The 17,561-nt window shown below is 42.5% G+C and overlaps 1 protein-coding gene and 1 long non-coding RNA gene across 2 annotated transcripts in view; both read right to left on the minus strand.

Moving 5' to 3' along the window:
- The window catches only part of KIAA1210 (KIAA1210 ortholog), a 60,692-nt gene extending 48,937 nt beyond the window's left edge, over window positions 1-11,755 (minus strand). Inside the window, exon 1 of the mRNA XM_056359740.1 lies at window positions 11,737-11,755. The gene's annotated coding sequence lies outside the window, so the exon portion shown is untranslated. The remainder of the gene's footprint in view (window positions 1-11,736) is intronic.
- Window positions 11,756-12,901: 1,146 nt separating this feature from the next.
- Window positions 12,902-17,468, minus strand: LOC130158719 (uncharacterized). The gene is made up of 2 exons (XR_008825468.1): window positions 17,012-17,468; window positions 12,902-13,969 (listed from the first exon to the last, which is right to left on the minus strand). It is a non-coding gene; the product is annotated as an uncharacterized LOC130158719 (long non-coding RNA).
- Between the last annotated feature and the right edge of the window lie 93 nt (window positions 17,469-17,561).

A 17,561-nucleotide genomic window follows, 5' to 3' on the forward strand; every position in this document is an offset into this window, starting at 1 on the left:
AGCTCCCAGCGCCTGATAAACTTCCCAACAAGTTTCTCAATTTCTGCAAAGGGAATGAGGGAGGCAAGTTTGAGCAAGGCCCAGCAACCCGATCACTGAGAAATGCTTGCACCGAAACACAGCTCCCAAAATCAGAGTTACTTGTTTCTCTGGCACTTTCACCTGCATCATTGCAAAAAAAAAGGCCTCTTCAACATAAGTAACCAACAGCAACTAGTAATCCAACAGGGGAAGCTCAAAGTGAGCTAAAAAACACTGGCATGTTTCCACCGTCACTTCCTACACATATACATGTACACAGGGTACATGCCAGCAGCCTGACAGCAGAGGTGTGAGGAGCTACACACATAACCAGCAATTCAAAATACATTTTGTGTCCGACATCTACTGCTTTTCTTCAAGCCTCTTACAACTGGATCTCTAAGGGCTAACTACATCCTTGCCTCTCTGGCTCTCAGCTAGTGAACACTTCACACTTTGCAAAAAAGTCCACTCAGAGCTGGCTTGCACGCGATCAGGACACGTACACAGTGCAAAGCAGCAGGGATGGACCAGATGTCACACAGTTAGGAAATCCCGTGATTCACCAACTGTGTTTAAACATGGATGTTTGGTTTGTATTTTTTTGTAATTATTTTCAAACAAACATAGGCGTAGGAGTAGAAATCCTACAGCAAGCTGAGAGACCGTAGCATTTCAGATTTTCTCTATATTTCTCTATATTCAGTCTCTGAACTGACTTCTGGTTAACAAGGCAGACTTCTGTCTCTCTTTTTTAGCCTTTAGCCTCTACCAAAAGCCAGTCTAGTTCCCTCTCTCCTAGTCACTGTAACAAAGTTGCATTTTGACTGCATTCCTCTGGTAATTTCTGCTGTTGAAAAAAACACATCTATCAGGTCAGAATTCACTGAAGGTTTGCAGCTCCCCCTACCACCATTGTGACTGATCTATATGCACTTGGATTTTATATAATGAAGATTCTGTGTATTTCTTAACATTCATGTTGCATCTGTACCCTTAGCAACATTTTGCACTTCTCAGTTATTTTGCCTCCCCACCTTTCCCAGCCACTGCCAGCCTGAAAGCACCATGTGCCCTCCTGCATCCTGTAACACAGTTGAAGACCTGCAGCGGCATAGACCCTCCCCTCCTTTTAGGGCAGGGCTGCACACCCTCCAACAACTGACATTTTCTATTCATTTGTTTAACTCTGAAAAAGTAACCCTGTCAGTGTCTGGACATCAAATGAGGTATTTGGGGCAAATCCAGCAGAATTCCAGTTCTCGTCTCTTTACCATTGACCAATGAAGCCTAGGTTAATTGAGAACTTTCAGATTAGATTTTATGCTGCACTTGATCTTGCCCAAGTATTTACAAAAATGTGCTGCTCCAGCTGAATTGCATGTAAAGCACTCCTTCCACTACAACCAGGAATCAACCCTGCACAGAAGTCGAACCATAACATTGCAAGTCACTCTTCCCATACCCCAATTCTCTCTGCTTTTGGTGTGGATTGCTTACCTGTGTGCTAACATAAATGTGACTCAGGAAATACTTTCCTGAAGCAGAAATGGATTCAGCTTTCTTACAAGTGAGGTTCCCAGGCTGGCAAATGGGCCTGGCTTGGAAATTTTCACCAAAAACCTTTCAATACTAAAGGAACAACTAAACATGCATCACTGTTAAATGCTGCATTATCAGAGCTTTAAACAAACCGGGTTGGAATCAAACACAGTACTCTGCAGAAAACAAAGAAGTGGAGATAAGAGGATTTCTGCCTTGCAGAGTTTATACATCCATCTGTGATTAATATTAGGAGGAAAATGAGGGTCAAATCCTGTCTCTAAAATTGAGACAGTGTAGTCAGGGGCCTCTAACTATGCACTATATCAGCTTTTTATTCATGCATATAAGCCTGAAGAATCTGACATAATACTTGCTCTGGAGTCTAATTACTGTATGTTGCTCTAATTATGTCTGGTTTTACACCATGTACAATGTGTGGGATTTGGGGGATTTTTATTGTTGTTATTCCCTGTTAGAGGAAATCCTGCAAGCTCCTTCAATAAAAAGAATATTTCAAAGACAGCAGCAATACATACAGTCTTTTTGAGTCCAGTGTTCGGTAATTCTGAGTCTGAATCATTTCTTGCAGTTTACCACAAACACACTGTATTCACCTCTTAGGAAAGAGTGAAGATAAACTTTGGTATGGGGTATCCACTGCATTACTGAACTCTAAAATATGGCCAAAGAGATACTGGGATACTAAATCTGTCCTTTGTGTCCCCACAGTCAAACATGAACTCCTCCTGGATTATCTGCAGATGAAGGTCAAGCTATGTGTCATTCAAAAGGTAATTTCCCCTAGATTTGCAACAGGATCACAGATGTAACCTCAGACTTCAGTGTCAGAAAATATCAATCGCCAAACAAATAAGATAGATAAAGACACATAAGCGTTTGTTCAACATTTTACAAATCTACAAGGATTGATTTGCCTATAAATATGTAATTTATTTACAGAGAAATAACAGCATCCCTATATAAATAGACAATATAGCCAGGATGTGCTGCCTCTCATATATCTGCTTTTCTCATCCAAGACCATAAATCTAAAATCTAAGATTTTAATGAGTCAGAATGAAAAGCAGATTATTTTTGACACAGTGGAAGAGCTTGGTATTTCCTGTGAAAATACTAGCATGGTCAATATTTTATATACTGGAAACTGTGGTTCTTTTGTCTAAGGGGTGGGGGGAGTGCAGAAGCTGAACAAAGGAGCTCTATTTCTACACATTCTGACATAAGAAAACACCATGTTAAAAAATACTAAGTTCCAACAACACAACTTTTCCTTCTTGCTGTCCAGGCAGGCACCAATATAGACGAGCATCTGGAAAGAAATGTGAGAACACAGTATGTAGCTACAGGCACATGGACCAGTGCCTAGCCTAGATGTAGAACATCAGAGGTAACAGTTACTTAGTCTTAACAAATAATCCTGAGACAAAGTGAATAATGAATTGAGTTTTCTACACCCCATTCTTTCCAAATTCCCCTCTAGGGATAGATCCAATCAATGTCCCTGCAACACTCCTGCCAAACTCCCTTGGAGACAGAACAGACTGACATTGCCACTGTTTGTGCTGTGAATAGCAATCAAGTTTAATGACTTCCCATGTATATTAGTTTTGCACTAATGTAGACCCACCTCTTCAACAGAATTACTCCCGATTTGTTTGTACAGGTATAAGCAAGAGGAGAACCAGGGACTCGCACATCTGGAATAATATTCCTAAAGCCATCAACATCCCGAATTTCAACTGCAACTGAAATAAAAATTCAAAAGCGAAGGTCATCTCTGATACCATCTCACTGGCTGCCGACTGAAGTAATAATATGGGAAATCACAGAAGTGCAACTGGGGAAAAGGCTGTCTGACTCCAGTGCCTGCAAACACAAGGCTAAAGATAAAGTGACCATTAACCTTCAGAGAAGGGCAGTGAGGTCCCAGAATGTCCTGCCTGCAGGCTTTATTGCTCCAAGGGGAAACGCACAGAAAAATAAAAGTAAAAACTACATACCCTTGACATTTAACTCAAATTAGTAGGCAATGGTAACATCATGCTTTCTTTGTTAGCTTTCCTCTGTATAAAGGCACAAATACAGTACCTGGTTCATTCCACAAACTGCAAAATCAGTAGAAAGTATCAAGTAATAATAAATTTACTCCTACTACTTGATAGCTGCAAGATTAATCACAAGTACCAGACCTGTATCCCTCTGTACAGAATATATTATTACTCCACACTGCCGATACAGCTGGAAGAACTGAGGCAGAGTAATTCAGTGACTATTCCAGAATCCATAAACTGCAACTGAACCCAAAGTTCCTAGTGCCTGCAACTGTGTTTTAAGAGACTTTCCCCATCCTTCCTTGCTCAAAAAGGACAGCCAGAAAGCCCCTACAAGAATAAGCACCCTATAAATATCCAGGATAACTTTAAGTTCACTAGCCAGCCTTCAGCCGTGGGAACTCTTACAGGATCACTGGCATCAGAATGCTGAGTTAAATTAGAAATCAATGACTGCACTGCATGATTTGGCCCAGCCTGTCCAGAGTTTTAAAATCACCACATAATAAAAAATACCTCATACTGAGCCAATTTCACCAGAACAGACCCACAGCACAGCGGAGTCCTTACACAGCAGCCCAACGCATTACTCAGATTCAAGTTCTGGGAATCTTTAAATATCTCAGTGTGTTCCCAATTGTCTCTTAAATATGCTGGAGCTGTTCCCATCATAATGGGAAAGGAAAATATCTAATAAATATCCAGAAGCAGGAAATAAGCTAATTGAAGAAGAATTTTACCTAAAACTGTTGAATAAACTACAGCTCTGTGTCACTAAGTCACATAATCACATGCTTAAACTGGATCTCTGCTTGGTCCTTCCCATTTCAAACAGTGCAACCACAGAGCTGCGCATACACTTCAGTAATGCACTGCGGTGATGGGTCTATCTATCATTCCAGGATCACCAATATCTGAAAAAGCTGCAGCTGAGAGCCACGACAAACATAAGTCCATTGTTTTAGTATCTTTTTGCTTTACCACAGAGATTAGGAGATACCTACAGCTTTCCTAGGATAAATGCCACTCTCAGCCTCACCACTCCAGCCCCTATTGCTAGTCTTTAAACAGAACGTACTTGAGATCCACTGGTGTTGGCCTCAGGTACTGAACCGTTGCTACTAAGCAGTTCCATCCATCTAAGTAGTTTCCACACCATGAAATACCAGCCGACACTGCAGGTCTGAGCAGGAAGAGGAGCAGTTGTCACCATGTGCCATGTAGCTCAAAAGTCACCTACCCCTTCTACAGGTTTTATCAGCGCCTATGCACCAACACAAACTTAGATCCTCTCATGGAAACAGCTCCTTTGGAACATAACATAGAGGCTAATATAACTGATACTGTTTGGCATGGTAATAAACAAGTCCTCAAGGGACTCCATATATTGCCTGGAGATAAGCTAATGTGAAGTGTAAAGATTAGCTATGCTTGTTCTACACCCGGAGAGCTCCCTTTGGTCATCAAAATATTAAGCAAGCCCTCCATCTACTGAGAACTATTGATATGTAATGTGTATAAGACTAGATAGTATTTAAAAGCAACTAAAGGTTCATGAGCTAAGATACAAGATGGTTTTCACTGCTGTCTTGATTATGCAATACCTATATTGTAGTATTTTCTCACTGCGGATGAGATTTAATATTTCATGAAGGCAACAAATGCTAAATACTAGTAAGACTTCTTGATTGTTTCCCTAGTTTGTGCAAAGTTTTCTCACCATGAATTCATATGTCATTGCTAAATATAATGGGATGTTAGTAAAAAAACATCCAAAGGAAATGACATTGAATGTTGCAGGATAACCACTGGTCATCAGTAAAAATGGTATCAGTGATGATATGATCAACCTTTTATTTTGATCAGAATCAGTTACAAGAAGAGCAACTATGTTATCTCTGAAAAGTCCCATACACACTACAAATGTAACACCCCTTCCACCAAAATGAAAACCTGTTCAAGATCTGAAATATTTTTCCTTTGGAGGAATGAGGGCACATGATCATGCTGATGCTGTGTAATGTACAGTAGAATAAAATCAAAGTCACACCCTATGACTATTTGTATCCCTCTTGTAACTGCAGAATGAAGAGCAAGTGGCAATGGCCATCATTGGAGGGCCAGCAGAGCAGAAGAAATGTGATCACCAGAATCAGAGCATGTGAATTGCTTGTATTCCTTTTCTTCCTCTAATCCAATCCACAAAAGTTGTGGTGGTATTGTTCATAACATAGTTTCTTCAGACTCATCACAACAATAATGACTGGTTTACTCCTTTTTTTTCCTCTTTCTTCTAGTTAATGTCATTTTACACTGCTTCGCATTAAAAAGATAATATAAATCCTTTTGCATAGCCTAAAAGCTTGACAAATCAACTAATGCAAGAACTTCTGAGATAAACGATAGTCTTTCCTTGACTCAGATTTCTTGCTTTTAAGCTGATTTATTGTAAGAACCTTAACATTTTAATGTATTTTCTTGTACAATATGATATCATTTTTAGTTATTGCAGAACCTACAGCTTTAGGAGTTTAACTATCATTAAGTCCAGTCCTCAGTCAGCACAGTAGCAACAAAGTGATAACGTAAGAAAGATAGATCCAAAAAAAGAAAATAACCATTAAAAAAATAAATGCTTAAAGAAGTACATGCTGGTAGTTAACAACAGGTATACAAATGGTCTAATGTTCTTCTCCTCACTGTATTGCTCTTGAACTCTAAGCACACAAACACATTGCATTGTGATTTTGAAATTTACTCCGATGTGGAACAGCTGCATGCTACGTTTCAAAGGACCGGAATCTTTAAAAATGAAAGATTTGTGCATCTGTAAATAAGGTCTTTCTTAATATATCTGCAATGAAAGAACAAAGGATTTTGGAAAGAACTTTCATTAGTATTGTACACAAGGCAATTCTGAAATGCCATCTCCAGCTGAGTTTACTCTCTCAATCTACAGACGGTTTTCTAAGCCCCATTCTCTCTAACATTGTGTTGACATCTCCTTTTTTTTACTAAGATTTAAAGAATCAATTACATAAATCCACAAGCGCCCTATGAGGTGTTAAATCATATGCTGGCAGACTTGAACATAACATATAAATTGTAAAAGCAACAAAATTAAGCAATCACCGTTCACAAACAATCCCCATTTGTAGCACGTTCCTGGGTAATTATACCACAGGTCTATAGTTTAAATTTATAGAGAAACTCTTGGACCATTTCTCAAATGTCAAGTAAACCACGCAGCTTACCTCCTCTGCTTTCTTTCCCTCCCCCTTTTACTTCCTCCTGCCGAGATAATGAAATGTATAATATAAAAAACAGAGGGTAAATTCAGGAGAATTCAGAAATCCTGACACTGCTTTCAAAGAAAATAGGATGAGAGAACGCATCTTCTCTAAACCTTCTCCCTCCTGCCATTACCAGTGCTTAGGAATATACAAATAGTTTCTTGAATCATAGGGATAAAATTTATCCTGACATTGCAAGAAAGAGCCTTACACCCCTGTTATCTGGCTGCAGTCATTGCAGCAAGTCAGCAAGTTCCAGGCCTGGGAAAAGATGTTGGCTTGCCAGAACCATGATCCAAGGTGATCGCATGGCAATGGCTGCAGCTCCAACTGTCCTAAGGTAGCAATCTAAAAAAAAAATAATAAAAATAAAAAAATCTGGGCACTCAAAAGAGCAAAGACTGGAAGACTAACAAAGAACCAGCCAAACTAAAGCAGCATTAACCCTTTCTGTGCTGCAAGGTATCCTTCCCACATAACCTAGTGGAATACATAAATGGTCTTATGAAGTGTAAACTGGAAGAAGGGAAAGGATGCACTTGACTGCAAGCTACTGTAACATTTTCTGGCAAAGTATAGCAATAATACTAAATAGACTTCTATGAATGATGGCAGACTCTTCTTACTAGCAAATACCAGTTAAATTTAAGAAATGCATGTTCAGCAGAAAGAAGAAAGGGCTGGAACAGCAGGTGAAAAGCCTAAGAATGGCAGTGAAAACAGGATAAGCTGTAAATCCTTGACATTCCATTTTGCTGAGGTTAGCTCTAGAGAGGGTGTCAAAGTTGTAAGCAAGGTAAGTATGTGCACTAACCACCATTTTCCCCCTCAGGCTTTTAAGCAGCAATTTAAAAAGAAGTTGTGAAGTAAGATCCTTATTACTTCCTCCAGTTTTAAGAGTTTGAAGTAGTGCGGCCACCCCAAAATCAGCATTCCTGAGTCAGCAAAACTATGTGATGGCTTAAACAAGCGGATATATTGGAAATATTGGGTGCTTTCTTCATTTTCAGGCTCTGATTCATTAAAGATCCTGCTTTCAAGCTTTTCAGCCAAGTATGTATTTTGGCAGTTTTGCCTGGGTTTGGTTGGTCAGAAGAATGTTCGGAGTCTTGCATGATCACTTGGCTTTGCAAGCTATGACCTGATGAGGTCTCATAAGATTTATGGGGGGAATGACAAGTCAGGAGGAGGGAGGGAGGAACACCAGTTAAAACTAACTTTGTTAATAACATCAGCTGGAAATCCCAGTGTTTGCTGCTCGCCAAAGAGGTGGTTTCAAGTTCTAACCTGTAACACTCCTTCCACTGCACATACAAGCTGTCAACCAAAGATACGGAGATAAACCTCTTCAGATGGAGAGGAATCTATTTAGCTTTATGCTTAAACTACACAATAGATTGCCCTTAAACAGAAGAATTGGCATAGAAACTCATCGGAGGGAATGATGGGGGGATGCAGCCCTGTCTGACTACATTTCCACTAAAACCAATGTCAAGTAACAAAATCTCACAGAACGTGTTTGAATTCATTTAGAAGAAACTGATGAAATTCAAATGGCATCTATGCTTGTGGCATTGGCATTCCTTTTGGAAGCTATTTTAAACTTTAAGAGGATGTATATGTATCTGTGTATGCATGACTCAACATGATGTTGGTGGCATTCCAATATAGTCAAGCCACCGATTCTTGAGTTTGGCCCATATCCAGAGCTCATTAAAATCAATTACAATCTTTCCACAGAATTCAGCTCTTCCTATCATAACCTAAGCTTGCAGTCTGATGTACAACAGGGACTACAGTCACACTGCTTTGTCCCCTGTTTGACTTACTACACAGCTTGATGTTTACGTTACATAACTAAAGATATTGAGACCAACCACACCACGTACACCGTCCACAGTACAAACATAAGGATTACTGAAAATCCTCAGGGGAAAAAAAAAATAAAATCAACTCCCCAGTTTGCTAAACCAATGTGTGCTTTCTTTTCATTTATATAGTGAGAGTTCATATAAATAAATAAATGTGAATGAATAACACACTTCTAACAGTATCAGACACAGTAAGCATTCTGGTCAAAGTTGTAGTGGATTTTAGCAGAGATTAAGCAGTCAAAGATGTGTTTGTTGGTATTAAACATATTAGTCTCTCCCACGTACACACAGGATTGTTCACTGAGTGTCCATTTTCACAGCTGTTCAAAGCTGAGTAACATCTTAGCCTTCTCTTAATGCTTATGCATCGTCCCAGTATTTGCACTTGCACTTGCAGCTAGTGCTTTCTTGTGAAATATTCTCAGTAAACATTGATCTCTAAATAAATTTATTTAGAATCTAAAGAAATGGCCCTGTACTAAGCAGTTCTTTGGACCAAGTACAGTTTCTCATTTCTTCTTTGACTGTCATCTATCTTCTTCTGGTAACAGAAAACATAGCTGTACATTTGTCTGCAGCAAATTCTCTGGCCAGTACATAAAGACACATTTCAAGTGGAGGCAAATATTAACTTTGAAACTAAAGCCAATGCCAGTAACACTTCTGGAGTTGTAAAACTTAACTTTTGCTAGTTAAGTCTGCACTTAACTGGCTCCTGGGAAGACTAAAAAAAAAAGTCTAAATGGAGATCTACTTCCCAAATGTCTGAATACAGCCAAAAACCTGTGCTGTGGGTTCTAAAGGACAAAGAGTTTTGAGTCATCAAATCTGCACCCGGCATATCTCCACCTTTGTGGTCACAGGAATCTGTGACATTTCATTTTCAGAAAATTTCCATCAAATCTTTGACAGAAACACAAGCAAACAGCTTAAGTGGAGAAGTATTTAAACTCACAATGATCTAAAAAACCCCATGAAGTATACTTTTGGTTCACGTAAAAAAGCCCATGAAGTATACTTTTGGTTCATGTAACATCCAAGTAACTTGGTTTTGCATAGCAGAAAAAGCATTTGTATACATATATAATCACATAAATATCTATATATACTAAACTTTAGTCAGTCATAAAGTCTAAGGTGGGAAGTGCTTTGCACTTATACTATAGTGAGTAAGAACTGAGCCACTTTGAATTTTGCAGATATGGACCCAGATTCTCTGTTGGGCTGGATAGTTCTGGAATCTTTGCAAACCTCACATCCCACCTGTGCCACAGGGCTGCATTTTTTTTTGACTATGTAGGAGCTCAGTCTGGAGAAGTGTAACTGTATTGATCTTGCATTAAGTCATCTACTGACACACTTTAGAAACAGATGAGCAATTTCACTAAGTCAACGCAACTTTTCAGGTGCAATATTCTTCAGGAATTGGTCTACAGCACTAGCAACGTACTGCTCCATACACTGTATAACCAGAAGTCCAAATTATAAACAACCAATCAACCAACCAGTGCAGAAAGTTATTTCATGTCTATTAAATCACTGAATTAATTTTTCCTTGTATTTGTTTTATAACAGCAAGACAAATATATATTTGCATTTTTCATCTTATTACATATCTGCAAAGGTACTGGAGTCCAAATTATCATTTATTATGTTGTGTGAGAGAAAACAAAATAGAAAATTCACATTAATGAAGCTGTTAACAAAAGGTAATGCCATCAAACTTGCCTTTCTGTTTTAAAGGTTGCTAACACTATACTTGAAGTTACCTGTAACCTTCAGTTTCCACCAAGTATCAGGGCAACAGAAAGTGTAAAAGATCCACAGTGACAGTAATCCCAAGCAGCTCAGACTATGTGTACTAGGCTACCTCTTTCTAGTCCTCCAACCTGCTACATCAAGTCTGAAATGAACAAAACCCCATCCAAATCGGCATCAGACAAACTGATTGCATGGGTCTAGGCAGAGGACACCACACTGAGAGATCTCTGTAGGATGTGGTGCAAGGGCACAGCACAATGGCTGGAAGGGGAAAGGGACATTTCCAATGACATTTCCAAGACAGCAGTTGGACTAGACTATGGAAAAGACTGGAGGTGGTTTGCTGAGGTTCTGCAATACTCCGTGCTCATACCCTGCATGCAGCTCGTTACCTTGATGAAAGCACTTGCCCTTACATGAGCCATTCTACTTGCACAAGGATAGTTATCACAGGAAATCCATCAAAGTCATTACATGATTAAGGCTTTACTCCTGCATACAGTTGTTTATAAGACTGAACTCTCAAATTATGGAGTGTATCAGCAAAATAATTGTGAAAGAAATGACACAGTGGGTGACTTTCATTCTAATACAGGTTATGGATCCGATCTGCTCCCTTTACAAGACCCTACTACTCCTCTCACACCACCACTGCACGCTCGCTCCAAGATCACATGGATTGCCCCAGTCCGCAACACCAGTGTTAATACTTGGCATGTGGGAGACAGCCAACAATTCTGCTAGCAATGCAAGAGGGAAAGTCAAGTCCAGCTCATATTAGTAACCGTGCCTACTTCTGCTAAAACTGGTTAAAAAATGTTTTAGGGCATAAGATGCGGAGATCTGACACTGAAAGACCGCAAGGTCTTAAGTGAAGGGTAAGGATGCCAGTTCAGCCCGACAGACCCAACATTGGCAGGAAGAGTAAGGAGCCGTTAGCAGCAGTTGGCGAATAAAGCGTTTGAACAAAGAGCGCATCGGGGAAAGCTCTCGCCGCTCGCCTACGCCACAAAACGCCCGCCAGCGCTGCCCCACACCGGCACGGCCCCGCTGCCGAGCGGCGGGCAGGGCGGCACCACTGCCCGGGAGTCCCCCGCTGCCGGGCTGCGGCCGCCTCCCCTGCCGGTTACCGCCGGCCCCCCCGCGACCCCCGCCGCCGCCGCCACTCACCGCCGCCACCCGAGCGCTCCGCGCCGCTCCGCCGCCCCGGAGCGGCCCCGCCCGCCGCCGCCAAGCGGCACCCTGCGCGCCGGCCGGGCACCGGCCCCGAGCGGCAGGTAGCAGGCTAGCAGGCCCCACCTCCCTCGCACCGGGGGAGCGGCGGGGGGGCCGGGGGAGCAGCGCAGACCCCCGAAACGAACGCCGTGCCACGCCGCTGCGCTCGGCCGGGGGAACCGCGGTAAATAAAATGGAGGCTTCCGACATCGCCGGAGTTGGGGCTTTCTCTTGCCCGGGCGGGGTGGGAAGGCCGTGTTACCTTCTTGGGCCTCCGCACTGGTGTCCCGGGAATTCCCACGGGCTCGGACCCAGGAGACCTGCCATCATTCAGCTGGGTGCAGCAAACCCACAGCGTGGAGGTCGTGGCGGTGCTGTGGCCTTGCTCTCGAGACACAGCGCTCGGGAAGATGCGAAGCCACGTAAGGGGTCTGCATCCGGCGCGTTGCCCAGCGGGTCTGGGGCACGGCGCGAGCCATCTTCTCAGTGTACATAATCCACGTAACATCTCTGAGGCTGTGGGGTGACTTTGAGGGTCTGAAAGATTTTCCCACTGAGGACATTGCACTAGAACAGCTGGAAATCCATCAGGCTGGGAAACTAACGGAGCGCTACCTTAACCTGTTGAAAACTGGATTCCACTGGACCGCTGCTTAGCCAGCCAACTTTGTGTGAAACCAAGCATGACTGAACTGTCTTCAAGTATTTAATAAAATCAGAAAACCAAAGATAAAAGGAACCATTTGTGGAACAGACAGAAATTTGGCTTGCGCCTGGAAGTGTGTTTAATCTAACCAGACACCTAGATGATTTTGAAAAAAAAACCCAACCAAGCGATATTTCTTCCACATGTCTGTCTTCCTACCATGGCTTTCTTCTTTTTACTCAGTCACCCCCATCTTGTCTCTACTGCTTTGTATGTGAGCACTTAACTAAAACAGAGCAAAGACAGACAGCAAAAGCTTTCTTGGTAATCAACAGAAGCAGATTTCAGCTAAATAAAACTGAGATAAGAATCCATGCCTGTCTCATTACACTTCTACAACTAAAATGTTGTAAGGTTACACCTAGAAAACTCTACCATCCTAGCTCACTGGTACCTCCCTTTTTCTAATCTTTAAATCTATTAATGTTGAAGTTGGTTGTCAATTCACATCGAAACAGACTGGCCTGCTCCGTAGCAGAACTAGCACACTTTCATAGCAGCAGAGAAATAACAGGCCCTACTTCAGGGATATAGTGACACCAGTGAAGACAGCTCACGCATTCCAAAATGCAAAGTGAATGTTTCCAGCGTAAGCAAAAATTGGTCCTTGTGAAGAACACATGTACATGCAATGGATACCATTTCCCCATCCAACACTACCAGAGCAGAGAGAACATTTCCTACTCTCTCTAACAGTGCTACTGATTTGATTCAATCTGTGAATGCACCAAGTCTCCTTTATGTCATCCAGTTATTTTTGATACACAAAACGCTCCTGGCTTATCAGACCTGTAAGCAAATCCAAGTCGTCATTTTCAGGAAGTCAGGGACTTTACCCTTTCAGTGTCAATCATTGTGCTTTCTAGGGATACTGAGACTGTTACATTGCAAGAATCACATGCAGACTTGTGTGTCGTTCTTTCCTTGCCTCTTTCAGAAGTATCTACAACTTGCCCAGATTGCTTTCAACATCTGCTGCCTTTCAAAAAAGGAGCCCATACTGAGAATTCACACCCAGATTTTAATCCATAGTTACAAGACAAGGCATCTCCAAAATTTTTCTAGCACAGTTGCTGCACAAACTGACCAAGCCAGCTTTCTTGTCATAGTGACTGTCAGTCCTGTTCGGCATGACTGAATTGAAAACCATAGTCCAGGCAGCCTAAAAGATAAGCAAGCAAGGGGGAAGATGAAGCTGGGGAGGAGATTTTATTTGCAAGCTCCCATCAGTCTGTTTCTGAGGAAAGCAATTCTCAGACATGAGCAGACTCCGCCTTTCCAACCTCCCTCTCTGACACCTTTTGTAAAACTTGGTAAAAATTCCCATCTGGAGCTGGTTTACACTGCAGATGTTTACACATATATCTCCAGGAATGACAGGATCTTGATAGCCTTCTGCATAGTGTCATCTTCACATTGCAAAGTTCTTTCTTCTCGCACTTCATTGGATGAAGAGCACAGCTACAAAGTCAGAAGATGCAACTGAAAAATAAACAGAAGTGTGACAGAAACGCAAATAAAAACAAAACAAAAAAAAAAAAAGAAGACCAGCAGAAAGATGATATATGCTTTTGACCTGAGGACTAGATGTAATTCAGAACATTCCTGGGTCAGGTCCCTGCTCTGCACCTGGAACAGACCCACACTAACAACAGCTTAATAGAACGCCTGCTGCCAGCATTAGGAGCACACTTGACCTACAGGACCTCTTCAATTTAGGGAGGGGTTCTGTTTTCTTGGCACAGGTAGGCACTACTCAGTAAAATAAGAGATTACAGCATCTCATCATTCCTTTCTTTTTCCTCATTAGTAAGTTAAATTATTGTAGGGGGAGGGGGGAATGAGGAAGAAGTAAGACCCATATTAGACCAGCTGTGAGAAACAGGCAGGTGTGATAGAGCTTGCCTACGTCAATGTATTGGATGGCCTCATATAATATGTTGTCTCTCTCTAGAAGGCTCAAATTCCTCATGTCCTTGTAAGGCACATTTAATCTTGCTTTTTAATTTCTTTACTTAATCTACAAATTCCAAGGAGCCACTTGGACCACAAGGCAAAAACTTCTATGGTTGCTACTTGATGTTACAAGCTGTTTGTAATGCAGTACTATGGTACGTTACTGAAATATCTCAAATTCCCAGGTGTGAAGTTACAAATCAGACTTTAGGCTGGACAGTAAAGATCTAACTTGCCAGTGGTTTTATTCATCACTAGTTCTCGGTAAGCTCAAAGACTAAGATACCTCATCTGTCCTTCAGAAAGCCTGGGTCCTTGCAGGTCGAATGAAAGCCAGCAATAGTTCCAGGTGATCAGCAGCTCTGGCAGTCTGCTCCCAACTAGTACAAATTAGCCATCAGTATCTTTGCAAACTTCTGAAAACTTTTTTGCAGCCATAGTTTGAATTAGATTCATCAATCAGGTAAGTTAGAGAAAAGAATTCTTGTGGAGGGCTTCCAAAGGAACAATGAAAGAATGTGAGGACCAAAACCAGCTTGGCAAGAATGGTCCCCATGTACTCAGCCATGGTAAAGCATATCACAGAGAAACCAGGCAAAGCATACTTTGTTCAGAAGCATTAACTATGCTCTCAAAGATTCACTAAATATACCGGACAAATTCCAAAGTGGAAATAGAGCAGCAAGAAGAATGCTGAGGTGTAGCAGAGCTAATTTTGCTTCATCTCTAACAGATTCATGCTGGCTATATAAAAGGAAAAAAAACCCCAAGTAGGAATATTTTAAAGCCATTTGAACTACTCTGATTTGCAAGAATATGAAAGTTACCCGAGTCCCAATGTTTTCTTCAACTAACAAGAAGAGAGCATTATATTAGAACTGCTTTATCAACCCATCTAATAGATGTTGTTAACAGAATGGTTTCAGGAAGGAAACTGTTGTTGTCTATGGAATAGAGAGGAAAACCTGTGTGGGAGCAGAGCTAATGCATGTGGTATTTAGCTGGGGCCAACTCTGTTCTGACTAGAACCTCAGTTCCATTTAAAGGCACTGCCAAATAAGCTTGCTAGCAAGAAATGTATAGCAAAGGATTTATTAATTTAGATAATGTTGACTGATGTATCATAATTTTGCTTATGCCCATTTATTTCTAAATATCTTTCTTACTTTTTTGTTAAGTAAGATACATTCTGAGGCATACAAATATTTTTTTATATGCTGCAAGGTGAAAAGAGAGCTTGAAGTTGAGCAACCGTAACTTGCAGTACCAGTGGCACATAACAAGATTATATCAATCTCAGCAATGTTTCCTGGCCTTTCTTTATCTAGGAATGAACTGTTCTTAGATGGTTTCTCTAGGATACTAGGAATAAACAGAGCTTCTTTTTCCCTCCCTTCAGTGTCTGGTTCATGGTCAAATTCAGGGTTGGAGTTGTTTTGGAGTCCGAGTTTTTTCCTTGCTCTTGAACAGTATGTATTGTAAAAATGAAAGAAAAATCTCCTTCCAAACGTCAAGTTTTTCTACATCTATTCCTCTAACATGTAGTATCAATACAATGAAGTGTAGTAGTGTCACGTCTACACTGAGCAGAATTAACTGTCATCTAGGTAATACAGTTGAATAATTCTGAAGTTTCAGAGGTTTCTTTAGTATCCTAAATGGGTCAAAACGCAGACCTACTTTACTACCAAATACGATTCTCAGTCATCAGATCGATCAAACAATGGGTTTTCCAAGTTACACAGCAGGTGGAAGCAAAAGTCAGTGTATACCATGAAAGGACAGATCAAGGTCCAAGTACTGATCAATAAAACAAGGAGCTTCCCAAACCAGACAGGGTGTGGAACCAAACACCCTACCTTGCAAGGGCCAACATGATTAAACACCTTAGAACTGAGAGGTCTTGAGCATATCCCAAAAGACCTTTTTATCACTAAACCCACAGAGTTAAAATTTTCCTAACATGGAGAATTAGAAAATAAATTAAAAGCACTGCTTTTGATTTTATTTATCTAAATGTCCCAATGATAGGTTCAAAGCGGCCTTTGTCACCCAAAGCAGTGGTACGGACCATCTGCCATCGAGGTATGGACCACCTGCCAAGCGACTAGGCGAGATCAAGGCTGGCACACCACGCTTTCCCGCAGGTGCCCTGAACCGATGGCACTCACTCGTGAGGAGGGAACGATGATATTCTGACTGGGCGTTGGTTTGGGCTCTTTCTGAAGGATGGTGAGGACACAGTTTGCAGAGACAACTACTCAGACCCAAAACATCACCCTGCTTTCTCAGGCCTGATACCGAGGAGCAGAGGACACCAGCAGTGCTTAGCTGTGTTCCGGGCTCCAGCTGCTCCATGTGAACACCACAGCAAGTCCACACATCAGGCTAGTACCTCCTTTATCGGAAGTTTTACTTCACCAGAACTTCCACTGAAAGAAGCCTGGATAAAAACGTCCATGTCCAGACACTTTTCTGTGTTATAATAGTACCTTGTGGCTACTGCTTCTGTCTTTTTTTTTTTTTTTTTTTTTTTTTGGGGGGGGGGGAAGGGCCAGGGGGTATTACCTGAAGAAAACCCCAGAAGTCTGATAATTTCTTCCCTTTTCTCCCGAGTTTGGCACGCTCGCTAGTAAGCGCCCGAAGAGATACGGCCTTGTCAGGAAGGCTGAGGCGCGGCCCCGCACGGCAGGATGGCGCAGGGAGGGCGCCGGCAGCTCTGATGCGGGTCTAACGCCACCCCGAAGCTGGTTTTGCCACAGTTTCTGTGCAACCGCCTCCCCCGGAGCCGCCGCTGCGGTGGCCCGGCCTGCCCTGCTGCCGCCTGGGCGGGGAATGGCGGCCGGCGACGCCCTCCGCGGAGCCGCCCTCGCCTCAGCCGCGTTCCGGCCGGCGCCCGCCATCGCCGAGCTCACACCACCACCTAGCGCCGGCGGCGGCCCAGCCCCGCTCCGCTCCGCTCCGGCTGCGGGCAGCAGCCGCGCCCCGGCCTCCTCCCGCCCTCACCCCTGCCCGCGCCTCAGCCCGCCCGCCGGCCGCGTCCCGTTCCCCAGCGCGCGGAGGCGGCCCGGCCCCGCCTTCCCGCCGCCGCCCCGCCCCTCAGCCCGCCCGCCGGCCG

This window comes from Falco biarmicus, chromosome 14 (assembly GCF_023638135.1).
Source record: "Falco biarmicus isolate bFalBia1 chromosome 14, bFalBia1.pri, whole genome shotgun sequence".
NCBI lineage: Eukaryota > Metazoa > Chordata > Aves > Falconiformes > Falconidae > Falco > Falco biarmicus.